Source organism: Heterodontus francisci, unplaced genomic scaffold, assembly GCF_036365525.1.
Source record: "Heterodontus francisci isolate sHetFra1 unplaced genomic scaffold, sHetFra1.hap1 HAP1_SCAFFOLD_93, whole genome shotgun sequence".
Lineage (NCBI taxonomy): Eukaryota > Metazoa > Chordata > Chondrichthyes > Heterodontiformes > Heterodontidae > Heterodontus > Heterodontus francisci.
This window is the reverse complement of record NW_027140438.1, coordinates 3,343,809-3,362,181: the sequence shown is the minus strand read 5'-3', so window position 1 is coordinate 3,362,181 and position 18,373 is coordinate 3,343,809.

Here is an 18,373-nt window from a genome sequence, read left to right as displayed (position 1 = left end):
TCTGAGAGTGTCAGTGAGTGATAGAGAGTGATAGAGAGTGAAAGAGAGTGAAAGAGAGCCTCTGAGAGTGTCAGCGAGTGTCAGAGAGTGATACAGAGTGATAGAGAGTGTCAGAGAGTGTCAGAGAGTGTCATGGATTGATGGAGAGTGTCGGAGAGTGTAAGAGAGTGTCAGAGAGTGATAGAGAGCGATAGAGAGTGTCAGAGGGTGTCGTTGAGTAAGAGAGAGTGTCAGATAGTGTCAGAGATTGATAGAGAGTGACAGAGAGCGTCGTTGAGTAAGAGAGAGTGTCAGATAGTGTCAGAGAGTGATAGAGAGTGATAGAGAGTGATAGAGAGTGTCAGAGAGTGATAGTGAGTGTCACAGAGTGTCAGAGAGTGATACGGAGCGTGAAAGAGAGTGTCTGAGAGTGTCAGAGTGTGTCAGAGTGTGTCAGAGAGTGTCAGAGAGTCATGGAGAGTGATGGAGAGTGATAGAGATTGTCAGAGAGTGTCATTGAGTGATAGAGAGTGCCAGAGAGCGTCAGAGAGTGATAGATAGTGATAGAGAGTGTCAGAGAGTGTCAGAGAGTGACAGAGTGTGATAGAGAGCGTCAGAGAGTGATAGAGAGTGTCAGAGAGTGATAGAGAGTGACAGAGAGCTTCACAGAGTGTCAGAGAGTGTCAGAGTATGTCAGAGAGTGATAGAGAGTGATAGAGACTGTCATAGAGTGTCATAGAGTGATAGAGAGTGTCAGAGTGTGTCAGAGAGTGATAGAAAGTGATTGATTATGTCAGAGAGTGTCGGAGAGCGATTGAGAGTGTCAGAGAGTGATAGAGAGTTTCAGAGAGTGATAGAGAGTGTCTGAGAGTGTCTGAGAGTGACAGAGAGTGACAGAGAGTGAAAGAGAGTGTCTGAGAGTGTCAGTGAGTGTCAGAGAGTGATAGAGAGTGTCTGAGAGTGTCTGAGAGTGATAGAGAGTGATAGAGAGTGATAGAGAGTGATAGAGAGCCTCTGAGAGTATCAGAGAGTGTCAGAGAGTGATAGAGAGTGTCAGAGAGTGATAGAGAGTGTCAGAGAGTGATAGAGAGTGTCAGAGACTGATAGAGAGTGATAGAGCGCCTCTGAGAGAGTCAGAGAGTGTCAGAGTGTGTCAGAGAGTGATAGAGAGTGATAGAGAATGTCAGAGAGTGTCATAGAGTGATAGAGACTGTCAGAGAGTGATGGAGAGAGATTGACTGTGTCAGAGAATGTCAGAGAGCGATAGAGAGTGTCAGAGAGTGATAGAGAGTGTCAGAGAGTGATAGAGAGTGTCTGAGAGTGTCTGAGAGTGACAGAGAGAGAAAGCGAGTGTCAGAATGTCAGTGAGTGTCAGAGAGTGATAGAGAGCCTCTGAGAGTGTCAGAGAGTGTCAGAGAGTGATATAGATTGTCAGAGAGTGATAGAGAGCCACAGAGGCTGTCTGAGAGTGTCAGTGAGTGTCAGAGAGTGATAGAGAGTGTCTGAGAGTGTCAGAGAGTGATAGAGAGTGAAAGAGAGCATCTGAGAGTGTCAGAGAGTGTCAGAGAGTGTCAGAGTGTGTCAGAGGGTGTCAGAGGGTGTCAGAGAGTGTCAGAGAGTGTCAGAGAGTGATGGAGAGTGATAGAGAGTGTCAGAAGGTGTCGTTGAGAAAGAGAATGTGTCAGATAGTGTCAGAGAGTGATAGAGAGTGACAGAGAGTGTCTTTGAGTAAGAGAGAGAGTCAGATAGTGTCAGAGAGTGATAGAGAGTGACAGAGAGTGTCAGAGAGTGTCAGAGAGTGTCAGAGAGTGTCAGAGTGTGATAGAGAGTGTCAGAGTGTGATAGAGAGTGATAGAGAGTGTCAGAGAGTGATAGAGAGTGATAGAGAGTGTCAGAGAGTGATAGAGAGAGTCACAGAGTGTCAGAGAGTGATACGGAGTGTGAAAGAGAGTGTCTGAGAGTGTCAGAGTGTGTCAAAGAGTGTCAGAGAGTGATGGAGAGTGATGGAGTGTGATAGAGAGTGTCAGAGAGTGCCATTGAGTGATAGAAGAGCCAGAGAGCGTCAGAGAGTGATAGAGAGTGTCAGAGAGTGTCAGAGAGTGACTGAGGGTGATAGAGAGTGTCAGAGAGTGAAAGAGAGTGTCAGAGAGTGATAGAGAGTGACAGAGAGCTTCACAGAGTGTCAGAGAGTGTCAGAGTGTGTCAGAGAGTGATAGAGAGTGATAGAGACTGTCAGAGAGTGTCAAAGAGTGATAGAGAGTGTCAGAGTGTGTCAGAGAGTGATAGAAAGTGATTGATTATGTCTGAGAGTGTCTGAGAGTGTCAGTGAGTGTCAGAGAGTGAAAGAGAGTGTCTGAGAGTGTCAGTGAGTGTCAGAGAGTGATAGTGAGTGTCTGAGAGTGTCAGTGAGTGATAGAGAGTGATAGAGAGCCTCTGAGAGTGTCAGAGAGTGTCAGAGAGTGACAGAGACTGATAGAGAGTGATAGAGCGCCTCTGAGAGTGTCATAGAGTGATGGAGAGTGTCAGAGAGTGTCACAGAGTGTCAGAGACTGATAGAGAATGGAAGAGAGTGTCAGAGTGTGTCAGAGAGTGTCAGAGAGTGATAGAGATTGATAGAGAGCGTCAGAGAGTGTCATAGAGTGATAGAGAGGGATAGAGAGTGTCACAGAGTGTCATTGAGTAAGAGAGAGTGTCAGAGAGTGTCGGAGAGTGATAGAGAGTGATAGAGAGTGTCAGAGAGTGTTAGAGAGTGATAGAGAGCGTCAGAGAGAGATAGAGAGTGTCAGAGAGTGTCAGAGAGTGATACGGAGTGTGAAAGAGAGTGTCTTAGAGTGTCAGAGAGTGTCAGAGTGTGATGGAGAGTGATCGAGAGTGTTACAGAGTGTCATTGAGTGATAGAGAGTGTCAGAGAGCGTCAGAGATTGATAGAGAGTGTCTGAGAGTGTCAGAGAGTGATAGAGAGACTCAGAGAGTGTCAGAGTGTGTCAGAGTGTGTCAGAGTGTGTCAGAGTGTGTCAGAGGGTATCAGAGAGTGTCAGACAGTGATACAGAGTGATAGAGAGTGTCAGAGAGTGTCATGGAGTGATGGAGAGCGTCAGAGAGTGTAAGAGAGTGTCAGAGAGTGATAGAGAGTGTCAGCGGGTGTCAGAGTGTGTCAGAGAGTGTCATTGAGTGATGGAGAGAGTCAGAGAGTGTCACAGAATGTCAGAGAGTGATAGAGAGTGATAGAGAATGTCAGAGTGTTTCAGAGCGTGTCAGAGAGTGATAGAGAGTGATAGACTGTGTCAGAGAGTGTCAGAGAGTGTCAGAGAGTGTCAGAGGGTGATGGAGAGTGATGGAGAGTGATGGAGTGTGATGGAGAGTGATAGAGAGTGTCAGAGAGTGTCAGAGAGTGTCAGAGAGTGTCATTGAGTGATAGAGAGTGCCAGAGAGCGTCAGAGAGTGATAGAGAGTGATAGAGAGTGTCAGAGAGTGTCAGAGAGTGATCGAGAGTGATCGAGAGTGTCAAAGAGTGATAGAGAGTGTCAGAGAGTGATAGAGAGTGATAGAGAGCTTCACAGAGTGTCAGAGAGTGTCAGAGTGTGTCAGAGAGTGATAGAGAGTGATAGAGAGTGATAGAGACTGTCAGAGAGTGTCAAAGAGTGATAGAGAGTGTCAGAGTTTGTCAGAGAGTGATAGAAAGTGATTGATTATGTCAGAGAGTGTCGGAGAGCGATAGAGAGTGCCAGAGAGTGATAGAGAGTTTCAGAGAGTGAAAGAGAGTGTCTGATAGTGTCAGTGAGTGTCAGAGAGTGATAGAGAGCCTCTGAGAGTGTCAGAGAGCGATAAAGAGTGATAGAGCGTGTCTGAGAGTGTCTGAGAGTGTCAGAGAGTGTCAGAGAGTGTCAGAGAGTTACAGAGAGTGTCAGAGAGTGATAGAGATTTACAGAGAGTGTCAGAGAGTGATAGAGAGTGTCAGAGTGTGTCAGAGAGTGATGGAGAGTGATGGAGAGTGATGGAGAGTGATAGAGAGTGTCACAGAGGGTCATTGAGTGATAGAGAGTGTCAGAGAGTGATAGAGAGTCTCTGAGAGTGTCAGAGAGTGTCAGAGAGCGAAAGAGCGTGTCAGTGAGTGACAGAGAGTGTCAGAGAGTGATAGAGAGTATCAGAGTGTGTCAGAGAGTGTCAGAGAGTGACAGAGAGTGTCTGAGAGCGACAGCGAGTGTCTGAGAGTGTCAGAGAGTGTCAGAGAGTGATATAGAGTGTAAGAGAGTGATAGAGAGTGATAGAGAGTGTCAGAGAGTGTCAGAGTGTGTCAGAGTGTGTCAGAGAGTGATAGAGAGTGTCAGAGAGTGGTAAAGAGTGATAGAGAGTGTCAGGGTGTTTCAGAGAGTGATAGAGAGTGATTGAGTGTGTCAGAGAGTGTCAGAGAGCGATAGAGAGTGTCAGAGAGTGATCGAGAGTGTCAGAGAGTGATAGAGAGTGTCTGAGAGTGTCTGAGAGTGTCTGAGAGTGACAGAGAGTGAAAGAGAGTGTCTGAGAATGTCAGTGAGTGTCAGAGACTGATAGAGAGTGTCAGAGAGTCTCAGAGAGTGTCAGAGAGTGTCAGAGAGTGTTAGAGAGTGACACAGAGTGATGGAGAGTGATAGAGAGCCTATGAGAGTGTCAGAGAGTGTCAGAGTGTGTCAGAGGGTGTCAGAGAGTGATAGAGAGTGATAGAGAGTGATAGAGAGTTTCAGAGAGTGATAGAGAGTGATAGAGAGTGTCAGAGTGTGTCAGAGAGTGTCAGAGAGTGATAGAGAGTGATAGATAGCGTCAGAGAGTGTCATAGAGTGATAGAGAGGGATAGAGAGTGTCACAGAGTGTCATTGAGTAATAGAGAGTGTCAGAGAGTGTCAGAGAGTGATACGGAGTGTGATTGAGAGTGTCTGAGAGTGTCAGAGTGTGTCAGAGAGTGATGGAGAGTGATAGAGAGTGTCATTGAGTGATAGAGACTGTCAGAGAGTGTCCGAGAGTGATAGAGAGTGTCAGAGAGTGATGGAGAGTGTCAGAGAGTGATCGAGAGTGATAGAGAGCTTCGGAGAGTGTCAGAGAGTGATAGAGAGTGATAGGGAGTGTCAGAGAGTGTCAGAGTGTGATAGAGAGTGGTAGAGAGTGTCAGAGCGTGTCAGAGAGTGTCAGAGAGTGTCAGAGAGTGATAGAGAGTGATACAGAGTGTCAGAGAGTGATAGAGAGTGTCAGAGACTGTCAGAGAGTGTCAGAGAGCGAGAAAGTGTGGTAGAGCGTGTCTGAGAGTGTCAGAGAGTGTCAGAGAGTGATAGACAGTGATAGAGATTTTCTGAGAGTGTGAAAGAGTGTCAGAGTGTGTCAGAGAGTGATAGAGAGTGATAGAGAGTGATAGAGAGTGTCATTGAGTGATGGAGAGTGTCAGAGAGTTTCAGAGAGTGATAGAGAGTGATAGAGAGTGATAGAGAGTGATAGAGAGTGATAGAGAGTGTCAGAGAGTGATTGAGAGTGTCAGAGAGCGTCAGAGAGCGTCAGAGAGCGTCAGAGAGTGTCAGAGAGCGTCAGAGAGTGTCAGAGAGCGTCAGAGAGCGTCAGAGAGTGATAGAGAGTGATAGAGAGTGTCAGAGAGTGTCAGAGAGTGTCAGAGAGTGATAGAGAGTGATAGAGAGTGATAGAGAGTGATCGAGAGTGTCATTGAGTGATGGAGAGTGTCAGAGAGTTTCAGAGAGTGATAGAGAGTGTCAGAGAGTGATAGAGAGAGATAGAGAGAGTCTGAGAGTGTTAGAGAGTGTCAGAGAGTGATAGAGAGTGTCAGAAAGTGTCATAGAGTCATAGAGAGTGATAGAGAGTATCAGAGAGTGTCAGAGAGTGATAGAGAGTGTCAGAGAGTGATAGAGAGTGTCAGAGAGTGATAGACAGTGATAGAGAGCGTCAGAGAGTGTCTGAGTGTGACAGAGAGTGTCTGAGAGTGTCAGTGAGTGTCAGAGAGTGAGAAAGAGTGACAGAGATTGTCTGAGAGTGTCAGAGAGTGTCAGATAGTGTCAGAGAGTGATAGAGAGTGATAGAGAGTGATAGAGAGTGTCAGAGAGTGTCATTGAGTGATGGAGAGTGTCAGAGAGTGTCAGAGAGTGATAGAGAGTGTCTGAGAGTGATAGAGAGTGTCAGACAGTGATAGAGAGTGATAGAGAGTGTCAGAGAGTGATAGAGAGAGATAGAGAGAGTCTGAGAGTGTCATTGAGTGTCAGAGAGTGTCAGAGAATTTCAGAGACTGAAAGAGAGTGTCAGAGAGTGTCAGAGAGTGATAGAGAGTGACAGAAAGTGCCAGAGTGTGTGAGAGTGTCAGAGAGCGACAGAGAGTGTCAGAGAGTGTCAGAGAGTGATGGAGAGTGTCAGAGAGTGATATAGAGTGTCTGAGCGTGTCTGAGAGTGACAGAGCATGACAGAGAGTGACAAAGAGTGTCTCAGAGTGTCAGTGAGTGTCAGAGAGTGATAGAGTGTTTCTGAGAGTGTCAGAGAGTGATAGAGAGTGATAGAGAGTGTCTGAGAGTGTCAGAGAGTGTCAGAGAGTGATAGAGAGTGATAGAGAGTGTCAGAGAGTGTCAGAGAGTGACAGAGAGTGATAGAGCGTATCAGCGAGTGTCATAGAGTGATAGAGAGAATCAGAGAGTGTCAGAGAGTGATAGAGAGTGACAGACAGTGTCAGAGAGTGTCAGTGAGTGTCATAGAGTGATAGAGAGTGTCAGAGTGTGTCACAGAAAGTCTGAGAGTGTCAGAGAGTGTCACAGAGTGATCGAGCGTGTCAGAGAGTGATAGAGTGTGTCAGAGAGTGTCACAGAGTGATAGAGAGTGTCAGTGAGTGTCAGAGATTGTCAGAGAGTGACAGAGAGTGACAGAGAGTGATAGAGCGTATCAGCGAGTGTCATAGAGTGATAGAGAGAGTCAGAGAGTGTCAGAGAGTGTCAGAGAGTGATAGAGAGTGACAGACAGTGTCAGAGAGTGTCAGTGAGTGTCATAGAGTGAGAGAGAGTGTCAGAGTGTGTCACAGAAAGTCTGAGAGTGTCAGAGAGTGTCACAGAGTGATCGAGAGTGTCAGAGAGTGATAGAGAGTGATAGAGAGTGTCACAGAGTGATTAAGAGTGTCAGAGAGTGTTAGAGAGTGATACAGAGTGATAGAGAGTATCTGAGAGTGTCTGTGAGTGTCAGAGAGCGTCAGAGAGTGTCAGAGAGCGTCAGAGAGCGTCAGAGAGCGTCAGAGAGTGATAGAGAGTGATAGAGATGTCAGAGAGTGTCATTGAGTGATGGAGAGTGTCAGAGAGTTTCAGAGAGTGATAGAGAGTGTCAGAGAGTGATAGAGAGAGATAGAGAGAGTCTGAGAGTGTTAGAGAGTGTCAGAGAGTGATAGAGAGTGTCAGAAAGTATCATAGAGTCATAGAGAGTGATCGAGAGTATCAGAGAGTGTCAGAGAGTGATAGAGAGTGATAGAGAGTGTCAGAGAGTGATAGAGAGTGTCACAGAGTGATAGACAGTGATAGAGAGCGTCAGAGAGTGTCTGAGTGCGACAGAGAGTGTCTGAGAGTGTCAGTGAGTGTCAGAGAGTGAGAAAGAGAAAAAGAGAGTGTCTGAGAGTGTCAGAGAGTGTCAGATAGTGTCAGAGAGTGAGAAAGAGTGACAGAGAGTGTCTGAGAGTGTCAGAGAGTGTCAGATAGTGTCAGAGAGTGATAGAGAGTGATAGAGAGTGATAGAGAGTGTCTGAGAGTGATAGAGAGTGTCAGACATTGATAGAGAGTGATAGAGAGTGTCAGAGAGTGATAGAGAGAGATAGAGAGAGTCTGAGAGTGTCAGAGAGTGTCAGAAAGTGATAGAGAGCGATAGGGAGTGTCAGAGAGTGTCATTGAGTGTCAGAGAGTGTCAGAGAGTTTCAGAGAGTGAAAGAGAGTGTCAGAGAGTGTCAGAGAGTTTCAGAGAGTGAAAGAGAGTGTCAGAGAGTGTCAGAGAGTGATAGAGAGTGATAGAGAGTATCAGAGAGTGATAGAGAGTGATAGAGAGTGTCAGAGAGTGATAGAGAGTGATAGAGAGTGTCAGATTTTGATAGAGAGTGTCAGAGAGTGATAGAGAGTGACAGAGAGCGTCAGAGAGTGTCATGGAGTGATAGAGAGTGTCAGAGTGCGTCACAGAGTATCTGAGTGTGTCAGAGATTGTCAGAGAGTGATGGAGAATGATAGAGAGTGTCACAGAGTGTCATGGAGTGATAGAGAGTGTCAGAGTGCGTCACAGAGTATCTGAGTGTGTCAGAGAGTGTCAGAGAGTGATGGAGAATGATAGAGAGTGTCACAGAGTGTCATTGAGTGATAGTGAGTGTCAGAAAGTGAAAGAGAGTGATAGAGAGTTTCAGAGTGTGTCAGAGAGTGGTGGAGGGTGTCAGAGAGTGATAGAGAGTGTCAGAGAGTGGTGGAGAGTGACAGAGAGTGATAGAGATTTTCAGAGAGTGTCACTGAGTGATAGAGAGTGTCAGAGAGTTATAGAGAGTGAAAGAGAGTGTCTGAGAGTGATAGAGAGTGTCTGAGAGTGATAGAGAGTGTCTGAGAGTGTCTGAGAGTGTGTCAGAGAGTGATAGAGAGTTATAGAGAGCGATTGAGTGTGTCAGAGAGTGTCAGAGAGCGATAGAGAGTGTCAGAGAGAGATAGGCATTGTCAGAGAGTGATAGAGAGTGTCTGAGAGTGTCAGTGAGTGTCAGAGAGTGATAGAGAGTGTCTGAGAGTGTCAGTGAGTGATAGAGAGTGACAGAGAGTGTCTGAGAGTGATAGAGAATGTCAGAGAGTGATAGAGAGTGACAGAGAGGGTCTGAGAGTGTCAGAGAGTGATAGAGAGTGTCAGAGTGTGTCAGAGAGTGACAGAGAGTGATAGAGAGTGATAGAGAGTGTCAGAGAGTGTCATAGAGTGATAGAGAGAGTCAGAGTGTGTCAGAGAGTGATAGAGTGTGATTGAGTGTGTCAGAGAGTGTCAGAGAGCGATAGACAGTTTCAGAGAGTGATAGAGAGTGTCTGAGATTGTCTGAGAGTGACAGAGAGTGAAAGAGAGTGTCTGAGAGTGTCAGTGAGTGATAGAGAGTGCTAGAGAGTGATAGAGAGCCTCTGAGAGTGTCAGAGAGATACAGAGAGTGATAGAGAGTGTCAGAGAGTGATAGTGAGTGGCAGAGAGTGTCTGAGAGTGTCAGTGAGTGTCAGAGAGTGGTAGAGAGTGTCAGAGAGTGTCAGAGAGTGATAGAGAGTGATAGAGAGTGTCAGAGAGTGTCATAGAGTGATGGAGAGCGACAGAGAGTGTCAGAAAGTGTCAGAGAGTGATGGAGAGTGTCAGAGAGTGATATAGAGTGTCTGAGCGTGTCTGAGAGTGACAGAGCATGACAGAGAGTGACAAAGAGTGTCTCAGAGTGTCAGTGAGTGTCAGAGAATGATAGAGAGTGTCAGAGAGTGTCAGAGAGTGTCAGAGAGTGATAGAGAGTGATAGAGAGTGCCTGAGAGTGTCAGAGAGTGTCAGAGAGTGATAGAGAGTGTCAGAGAGTGTCAGAGAGTGACAGAGAGTGACAGAGAGTGACAGAGAGTGATAGAGAGTGATAGAGCGTATCAGCGAGTGTCATAGAGTGATAGAGAGAGTCAGAGAGTGTCAGAGAGTGTCAGAGAGTGATAGAGAGTGTCAGAGAGTGTCAGAGTGTGTCAGTGAGTGTCATAGAGTGATAGAGAGTGTCTGAGTGTGTCACAGAAAGTCTGAGAGTGTCAGAGAGTGTCACAGAGTGATCGAGAGTGTCAGAGAGTGATAGAGTGTGTCAGAGAGTGATAGAGAGTGTCAGAGAGTGATAGAGAGTGTCAGAGAGTGATAGAGAGTGATAGAGAGTGTCACAGAGTGATTAAGAGTGTCATAGAGTGTTAGAGAGTGATAGAGAGTGATAGAGAGTATCTGAGAGTGTCAGAGAGTGTCAGAGAGTGATAGAGAGTGTCAGAGAGTGTCAGAGAGTGACAGAGAGTGACAGAGAGTGATAGAGAGTGATAGAGCGTATCAGCGAGTGTCATAGAGTGATAGAGAGAGTCAGAGAGTGTCATAGAGTGTTAGAGAGTGATAGAGAGTGATAGAGAGTGTCTGAGAGTGATAGAGAGTGTCAGACAGTGATATAGAGTGTCAGAGAGCGTCAGAGAGCGTCAGAGAGCGTCAGAGAGCGTCAGAGAGTGTCAGAGAGTGTCAGAGAGTGATAGAGAGTGATAGAGATGTCAGAGAGTGTCATTGAGTGATGGAGAGTGTCAGAGAGTTTCAGAGAGTGATAGAGAGTGTCAGAGAGTGATAGAGAGAGATAGAGAGAGTCTGAGAGTGTTAGAGAGTGTCAGAGAGTGATAGAGAGTGTCAGAAAGTGTCATAGAGTCATAGAGAGTGATAGAGAGTATCAGAGAGTGTCAGAGAGTGATAGACAGTGATAGAGAGCGTCAGAGAGTGTCTGAGTGTGACAGAGAGTGTCTGAGAGTGTCAGTGAGTGTCAGAGAGTGAGAAAGAGTGACAGAGAGTGTCTGAGAGTGTCAGAGAGTGTCAGATAGTGTCAGAGAGTGATAGAGAGTGATAGAGAGTGATAGAGAGTGTCAGAGAGTGTCATTGAGTGATGGAGAGTGTCAGAGAGTGTCAGAGAGTGATAGAGAGAGTCTGAGAGTGATAGAGAGTGTCAGAGAGTGATAGAGAGCGATAGAGAGAGTCTGAGAGTGTCAGAGAGTGTCAGAGAGTGATAGAGAGCGATAGGGAGTGTCAGAGAGTGTCATTGAGTGTCAGAGAGTGTCAGAGTGTGTCAGAGAGTGATAGAGAGTGATAGAGAGTGACAGAAAGTGTCAGAGAGCGATAGAGAGTGATAGAGAGTATCAGAGAGTGTCAGAGAGTGATAGAGAGTGATAGAGAGTGTCAGAGAGTGATAGAGAGTGTCAGAGAGTGATAGAGAGTGATAGAGAGCGTCAGAGAGTGTCATGGAGTGATAGAGAGTGTCAGAGTGCGTCACAGAGTATCTGAGTGTGTCAGAGAGTGTCAGAGATTGATGGAGAATGATAGAGAGTGTCACAGAGTGTCATTGAGTGACAGAGAGCGTCAGAAAGTGAAAGAGAGTGATATAGAGTTTCAGAGAGTGTCAGAGAGTGATAGAGAGTGATAGAGAGTGTCAGAGAGTGATAGAGAGTGTCAGAGAGTGATAGAGAGTGTCAGAGCGTGATATTGAGTGATCGAGAGCCTCGGAGAGTGTCAGAGAGTGTCAGGGAGTGATAAAGAGTGATAGAGAGTGTCTGAGATTGTCAGAGAGTGTCTGAGAGTGTCAGAGTGTGTCAGAGTGTGTCAGAGAGTTTCAGAGAGTGTCAGAGAGTGTCAGAGAATGATAGAGAGTGATAGAGATATGTTGAGAGTGTCACTGAGTGATCGAGAGTGTCAGAGAGTTATAGAGAGTGATGGAGAGTGTCTGAGAGTATCAGAGAGTGTCAGAGTGTGTCAGAGAGTGATAGAGAGTGATAGAGAGTGATAGAGAGTGTCAGAGAGTGATAGAGAGTGATAGAGAGTGATAGAGAGTGTCAGAGAGTGTCAGAGAGTGTCATAGAGTGTCATAGAGTGATAGAGAGTGTCAGAGTGTGTCAGAGAGTGATAGAGAGTGATAGAGAGTGATAGAGAGTGATAGAGAGTGATAGAGAGTGATAGAGAGTGTCAGAGAGAGATAGGCATTGTCAGAGAGTGACAGAGAGTGTCTGAGAGTGTCAGTGAGTGATAGAGAGTGACAGAGAGTGATAGAGAGTGTCAGAGAGTGATAGAGAGTGTCAGAGAGTGATAGAGAGTGTCAGAGAGTGGTGGAGAGTGACAGAGTGTGTCTGAGAGTGATAGAGAGTGTCAGAGAGTGATAGAGAATGTCAGAGAGTGATAGAGATTGACAGAGAGGGTCTGAGAGTGTCAGAGAGTGTCAGAGAGTGTCAGAGAGTGTCAGAGAGTGACAGAGAGTGATAGAGAGTGTCAGAGAGTGTCATAGAGTGATAGAGAGATTCAGAGTGTGTCAGAGAGTGATAGAGTGTGATTGAGTGTGTCAGAGAGTGTCAGAGAGCGATAGACAGTTTCAGAGAGTGATAGAGAGTGTCTGAGAGTGTCTGAGAGTGTCAGTGAGTGTCAGTGAGTGATAGAGAGAGATAGAGAGCCTCTGAGAGTGTCAGAGAGATACAGAGAGTGATAGAGAGTGTCAGAGAGTGATAGTGAGTGGCAGAGAGAATCTGAGAGTTTCAGTGAGTGTCAGAGAGTGATAGAGGTGTCAGAGAGTGATAGAGAGTGATAGAGAGTGTCAGAGTGTGTCATGGAGTGATGGAGAGTGTCTGAGAGTGTCAGAGTGTGTCAGAGAGTGTCAGAGAGTGATGAAGAGTAATGGAGAGTGATAGAGAGTGTCACAGAGGGTCATTGAGTGATAGAGAGTGTCAGAGAGTGTCAGAGATTGAAAGAGAGTAATAGTGAGTGTCAGAGAGTGTCAGAGAGTGAAAGAGAGTGATAGAGAATGTCAGAGTGTGTCTGAGAGTGATAGAGAGTTTCCATGAGTGATAGAGAGTGATACGGAGTGTGATAGAGAGTGTCTGAGAGTGACAGAGTGTGTCAGAGAGTGTCAGAGAGTGATGGAGAGTGATAGAGAGTGTCACAGAGGGTCATTGAGTGATAGAGAGTGTCAGAGAGTGTCAGAGATTGATAGAGAGTGATAGTGAGTGTCAGAGAGTGAAAGAGAGTGATAGAGAGTGTCTGAGAGTGATAGAGAGTTACAGAGAGTGTCAGAGAGTGATAGAGAGTTTCAGAGAGTGTCAGAGAGTGATACGGAGTGTGATAGAGAGTGTCTGAGAGTGTCAGAGTGTGTCAGAGAGTGTCAGAGAGTGATGGAGTGTGATAGAGATTGTCACAGAGGGTCATTGAGTGATATAGAGTGTCAGAGAGTGTAAGAGAGTGTCAGAGAGTGATAGAGAGTGATAGAGAGTGATAGGGAGTGATAGACAGTTTCAGAGTGTGTCATTGAGTGATAGAGAGTGTCAGAGAGTGTCAGAGTGTGATAGAGAGTGTCAGAGAGTGTCAGAGAGTGATAGAGAGGCTCTGAGAGTGTCAGAGAGTGATAGAGAGTGTCAGAGAGCCAAACAGAGTGTCAGTGAGTGATAGAGAGTGTCAGATAGTGGTAGAGAGTGTCAGAGAGTGTCAGAGAGTGACAGAGAGAGTCTGAGAGTGACAGAGAGTGACAGAGAGTGTCAGAGAGTGTAAGAGAGTGTCTGAGAGTGACAGCGAGTGTCTGAGAGTGACAGTGAGTGTCTGAGAGTGTCAGAGAGTGATAGAGAGTGATAGGGCGTGATAGACAGTTTCAGAGTGTGTCATTGAGTGATAGAGAGTGTCAGAGAGTGTCAGAGTGTGATAGAGAGTGTCAGAGAGTGTCAGAGAGTGATAGAGAGTGTAAGAGAGTGATAGAGAGTGAGAGAGAGTGTCAGAGATTGATAGAGAGTGACAGAGAGTGATGGAGAGTGACAGAGAGTGTCAGAGAGTGATAGAGAGTGATAGAGAGTGATAGAGCGTATCAGCGAGTGTCATAGAGTGACAGAGAGAGTCAGAGAGTGTCAGAGAGTGTCAGAGAGTGATAGAGAGTGACAGAGAGTGTCAGATTGTGTCAGAGAGTGTCACAGAGTGATCGAGAGTGTCAGAGAGTGATATAGAGTGTCACAAAGTGATTAAGAGTGTCAGAGAGTGTTAGAGAGTGACACAGAGTGATAGAGAGTATCTGAGAGTGTCTGTGAGAGTCAGAGAGCGTCAGAGAGTGTCAGAGAGTGTCATAAAGCGTCAGAGAGTGTCAGCGAGCGTCAGAGAGTGTCAGAGAGTGATTGAGAGTGATAGAGAGTGATAGAGATGTCAGAGAGTGTCATTGAGTGATGGAGAGTGTTTCAGAGTGTGTCATTGAGTGATAGAGAGTGTTAGAGAGTGTCAGAGAGTGATATAGAGTATCAGAGAGTGTCAGAGAGTGATAGAGAGTGTCAGAGAGTGATAGACAGTGATAGAGAGCGTCAGAGAGTGTCTGAGTGTAACAGAGAGTGTCTGAGAGTGTCAGTGAGTGTCAGAGAGTGAGAAAGAGTGACAGAGAGTGTCTGAGAGTGTCAGAGAGTGTCAGAGAGTGTCAGAGAGTGTCAGAGAGTGATAGAGAGTGATAGAGAGTGATAGAGAGTGTCAGAGAGTGTCATTGAGTGATGGAGAGTGTCAGAGAGTGTCAGAGAGTGATAGAGAATGTCTGAGAGTGATAGAGAGTGTCAGACTGTGATAGAGAGTGATAGACAGTGTCAGAGAGTGATAGAGAGAGATAGAGAGATTCTGAGAGAGTCTGAGAGTGTCAGAGAGTGTCAGAGAGTGATAGAGAGCGATAGGGAGTGTCAGAGAGTGTCATTGAGTGTCAGAGAGTGTCAGAGAGTTTCAGAGAGTGAAAGAGAGTGTCAGAGAGTGTCAGAGAGTGATAGAGAGTGACAGAAAGTGTCAGAGAGCGATAGAGAGTGATAGAGAGTATCAGAGAGTGTCAGAGAGTGATAGAGAGTGATAGAGAGTGATAGAGAGGGATAGAGAGTGTCAGAGAGTGACAGAGAGTGATAGAGAGTGATAGAGAGTGATAGAGAGCGTCAGAGAGTGTCATGGAGTGATAGAGAGTGTCAGAGTGCGTCAGAAAGTGAAAGAGAGTGATATAGAGTTTCAGAGAGTGTCAGAGAGTGATAGAGAGTGATAGAGAGTGTCTGAGAGTGATAGAGAGTGTCAGAGAGTGATAGAGAGTGTCAGAGCGTGATATTGAGTGATAGAGAGCCTCAGAGAGTGTCAGAGAGTGTAAGAGAGTGATAGAGAGTGTCAGAGAGTGATAGAGAGTGATAGAGAGTGTCAGAGAGTGTCAGAGAGTGTAAGAGAGTGATGGAGAGTATCAGAGAGTGATAGAGAGTGATAGAGAGTGTCAGAGTGTGTCAGAGAGTGTCAGAGAGTGATGGAGAGTGATGGAGAGTGATGGAGAGTGATAGAGAGTGTCACAGAGGGTCAAAGAGTGATAGAGAGTGTCAGAGAGTGTCAGAGATTGATAGAGAGTGATAGTGAGTGTCAGAGAGTGTCAGAGAGTGAAAGAGAGTGATAGAGAATGTCAGAGTCTGTCTGAGAGTGATAGAGAGTGATAGAGAGTGTCAGAGAGTGATAGAGAGTTACAGAGAGTGTCAGAGAGTGATAGAGAGTTTCAGAGAGTGATAGAGAGTGTCACAGAGGGTCATTGAGTGATAGAGAGTGTCAGAGAGTGTGAGAGAGAGTCAGAGATTGATAGTGAGTGTCAGAGAGTGAAAGAGAGAGATAGTGAGTGTCAGAGTGTGTCAGAGAGTGATAGAGAGTGTCAGAGAGTGATAGAGAGTTACAGAGAGTGATAGGGAGTGTCAGAGAGTGACAGAGAGAGTCTGAGAATGTCAGAGAGTGATAGAGAATGTCAGAGAGTGATAGAGAGTGTCAGAGAGTGTAAGAGAGTGATAGAGAGTGTCAGAGAGTGTCAGAGAGTGATAGGGAGTGTCAGAGAGTGACAGAGAGAGTCTGAGAATGTCAGAGAGTGATAGAGAATGTCAGAGAGTGAAAGAGAGTGTCAGAGAGTGATAGAGAGTGTCAGAGAGTGTCAGAGAGTGATGGAGAGTCATAGAGAGTCTCTGAGAGTGTCAGAGAGTGTCAGAGAGCGAAATAGAGTGTCAGTGATTGATAGAGAGTGTCAGAGAGTGATACAGAGTGTCAGAGAGTGATACAGAGTGTCAGAGAGTGTCAGAGAGTGACAGAGAGTGTCTGAGAGTGACAGCGAGTGACAGAGTGTGTCTGAGAGTGACAGCGAGTGTCTGAGAGTGACAGGGAGTGATAGACAGTTTCAGAGTGTGTCATTGAGTGATAGAGAGTGTCAGAGAGTATCAGAGTGTGATAGAGAGTGTCAGAGACTGTCAGAGAGTGAAAGTGAGTGTCAGAGAGTGATAGAGAGTGATTGAGTGTGTCAGAGAGTGTCAGAGAGCGATAGAGAGTGTCTGAGAGTGTCAGAGAGTGTCTGAGAGTGACAGAGAGTGACAGAGAGTGAAATAGAGTGAAATAGAGTGAAATAGAGTGAAATAGAGTGAAATAGAGTGTCTGAGAGTGTCAGTGAGTGTCAGAGACTGATAGAGGGTGTCTGAGAGTGTCAGTGAGTGATAGAGAGTGATAGAGACCATCTGAGAGTGTCAGAGAGTGTCAGAGAGTGATAGAGAGGGGCAGAGAGTGTCACTGAGTGATAGAGAGTGTCAGAGAGTTATAGAGAGTGATAGAGAGTGTCTGAGAGTGTCAGAGAGTGTCAGAGAGTGTCATAGAGTGATAGAGAGTGTCAGAGTGTGTCAGAGAGTGATAGAGAGTGATTGAGTGTGTCAGAGAGTGTCAGAGAGCGTTAGAGAGTGTCAGAGAGAGATAGGCATTGTCAGAGAGTGATAGAGAGTGTCTGAGAGTGTCAGTGAGTGTCAGAGAGTGATAGAGAGTGTCTGAGAGTGTCAGTGAGTGATAGAGAGCCTCTGAGAGTGTCAGAGAGTGTCAGAGAGTGATAGAGAGTGTCAGAGAGTGGTGGAGAGTGACAGAGAGTGTCTGAGAGTGATAGAGAGTGATAGAGAGTGTCAGAGAGTGATAGAGAATGTCAGAGAGTGATAGAGAGTGACAAAGAGGGTCTGAGAGTGTCAGAGAGTGTCAGAGTGTGTCAGAGAGTGACAGAGAGTGATAGAGAGTGTCAGAGAGTGTCATAGAGTGATAGAGAGAGTCAGAGTGTGTCAGAGAGTGATAGAGTGTGATTGAGTGTGTCAGAGTGTGTCAGAGAGCGATAGACAGTTTCAGAGAGTGACAGAGAGTGTCTGAGATTGTCTGAGAGTGACAGAGAGTGAAAGAGAGTGGCAGAGAGTGTCTGAGAGTGTCAGTGAGTGTCAGAGAGTGATAGAGAGTGTCAGAGAGTGATAGAGAGTGATATAGCGTGTCAGAGAGTGTCAGAGTGATGGAGAGTGTCAGAGAGTGTCAGAGATTGATAGAGAGTGATAGAGAGTGATACGGAGTGTGATAGAGAGTGTCTGAGAGTGTCAGAGTGTGTCAGAGAGTGTCAGAGAGTGATGGAGAGTGATGGAGAGTGATAGAGAGTGTCACAGAGGGTCATTGAGTGATAGAGAGTGTCAGAGATTGAAAGAGAGTGATAGTGAGTGTCAGAGAGTGTCAGAGAGTGAAAGAGAGTGATAGAGAATGTCAGAGTGTGTCAGAGATTCATAGAGAGTGATAGAGAGTTACAGAGAGTGTCAGAGAGTGATAAAGAGTGTCAGAGAGTGATAGAGAGTTTCAGAGAGTGTCAGAGAGTGATACGGAGTGTGATAGAGAGTGTCTGAGAGTGTCAGAGTGTGTCAGAGAGTGTCAGAGAGTGATGGAGTGTGATAGAGATTGTCACAGAGGGTCATTGAGTGATAGAGAGTGTCAGAGAGTGTAAGAGAGTGATAGAGAGTGTCAGAGAGTGTCAGAGAGTGATAGGGAGTGTCAGAGAGTGACAGAGAGAGTCTGAGAATGTCAGAGAGTGATAGAGAATGTCAGAGAGTGAAAGAGAGTGTCAGAGAGTGATAGAGAGTGATAGGGAGTGATAGAGAGTGTCAGAGAGTGTCAGAGTGTGACAGAGAGTGTCAGAGAGTGACAGCGAGTGTCTGAGAGTGTCAGTGAGTGTCAGAGAGTGATAGGGAGTGATAGACAGTTTCAGAGTGTGTCATTGAGTGATGGAGAGTGTCAGAGAGTGTCAGAGTGTGATAGAGAGTGTCAGAGATTGTCAGAGAGTGTCAGAGAGTGTCAGAGAGTGATAGAGTGTCATAGAGAGTTTCTGAGAGTGACAGAGAGTGTCAGAGAGCGAAAGAGAGTGTCAGTGAGTGATAGAGAGTGTCAGAGAGTGATAGAGAGTGTCAGAGAGTGTCAGAGAGTGACAGAGAGTGACAGAGAGCGTCTGAGAGTGTCTGAGAGTGTCTGAGAGTGACAGCGAGTGTCTGAGAGTGTCAGTGAGTGTCAGAGAGTGATAGGGAGTGATAGACAGTTTCAGAGTGTGTCATTGAGTGATAGAGAGTGTCAGAGAGTGTCAAAGTGTGATAGAAAGTGTCAGAGAGTGTCAGAGAGTGATAGTGAGTGTCAGAGAGTGATAGAGAGTGATAGAGAGTGATAGAGAGTGTCAGAGATTGATAGAGAGTGACAGAGAGTGTCAGAGAGTGTCAGAGAGTGTCATAGAGTGTCATAGAGTGATACAGAGTGTCAGAGTGTTTCAGAGAGTGTCAGAGAGTGATAGAGAGTGTCAGAGAGTGTCAGAGAGTGATAGAGAGTGACAGAGAGTGATGGAGAGTGATAG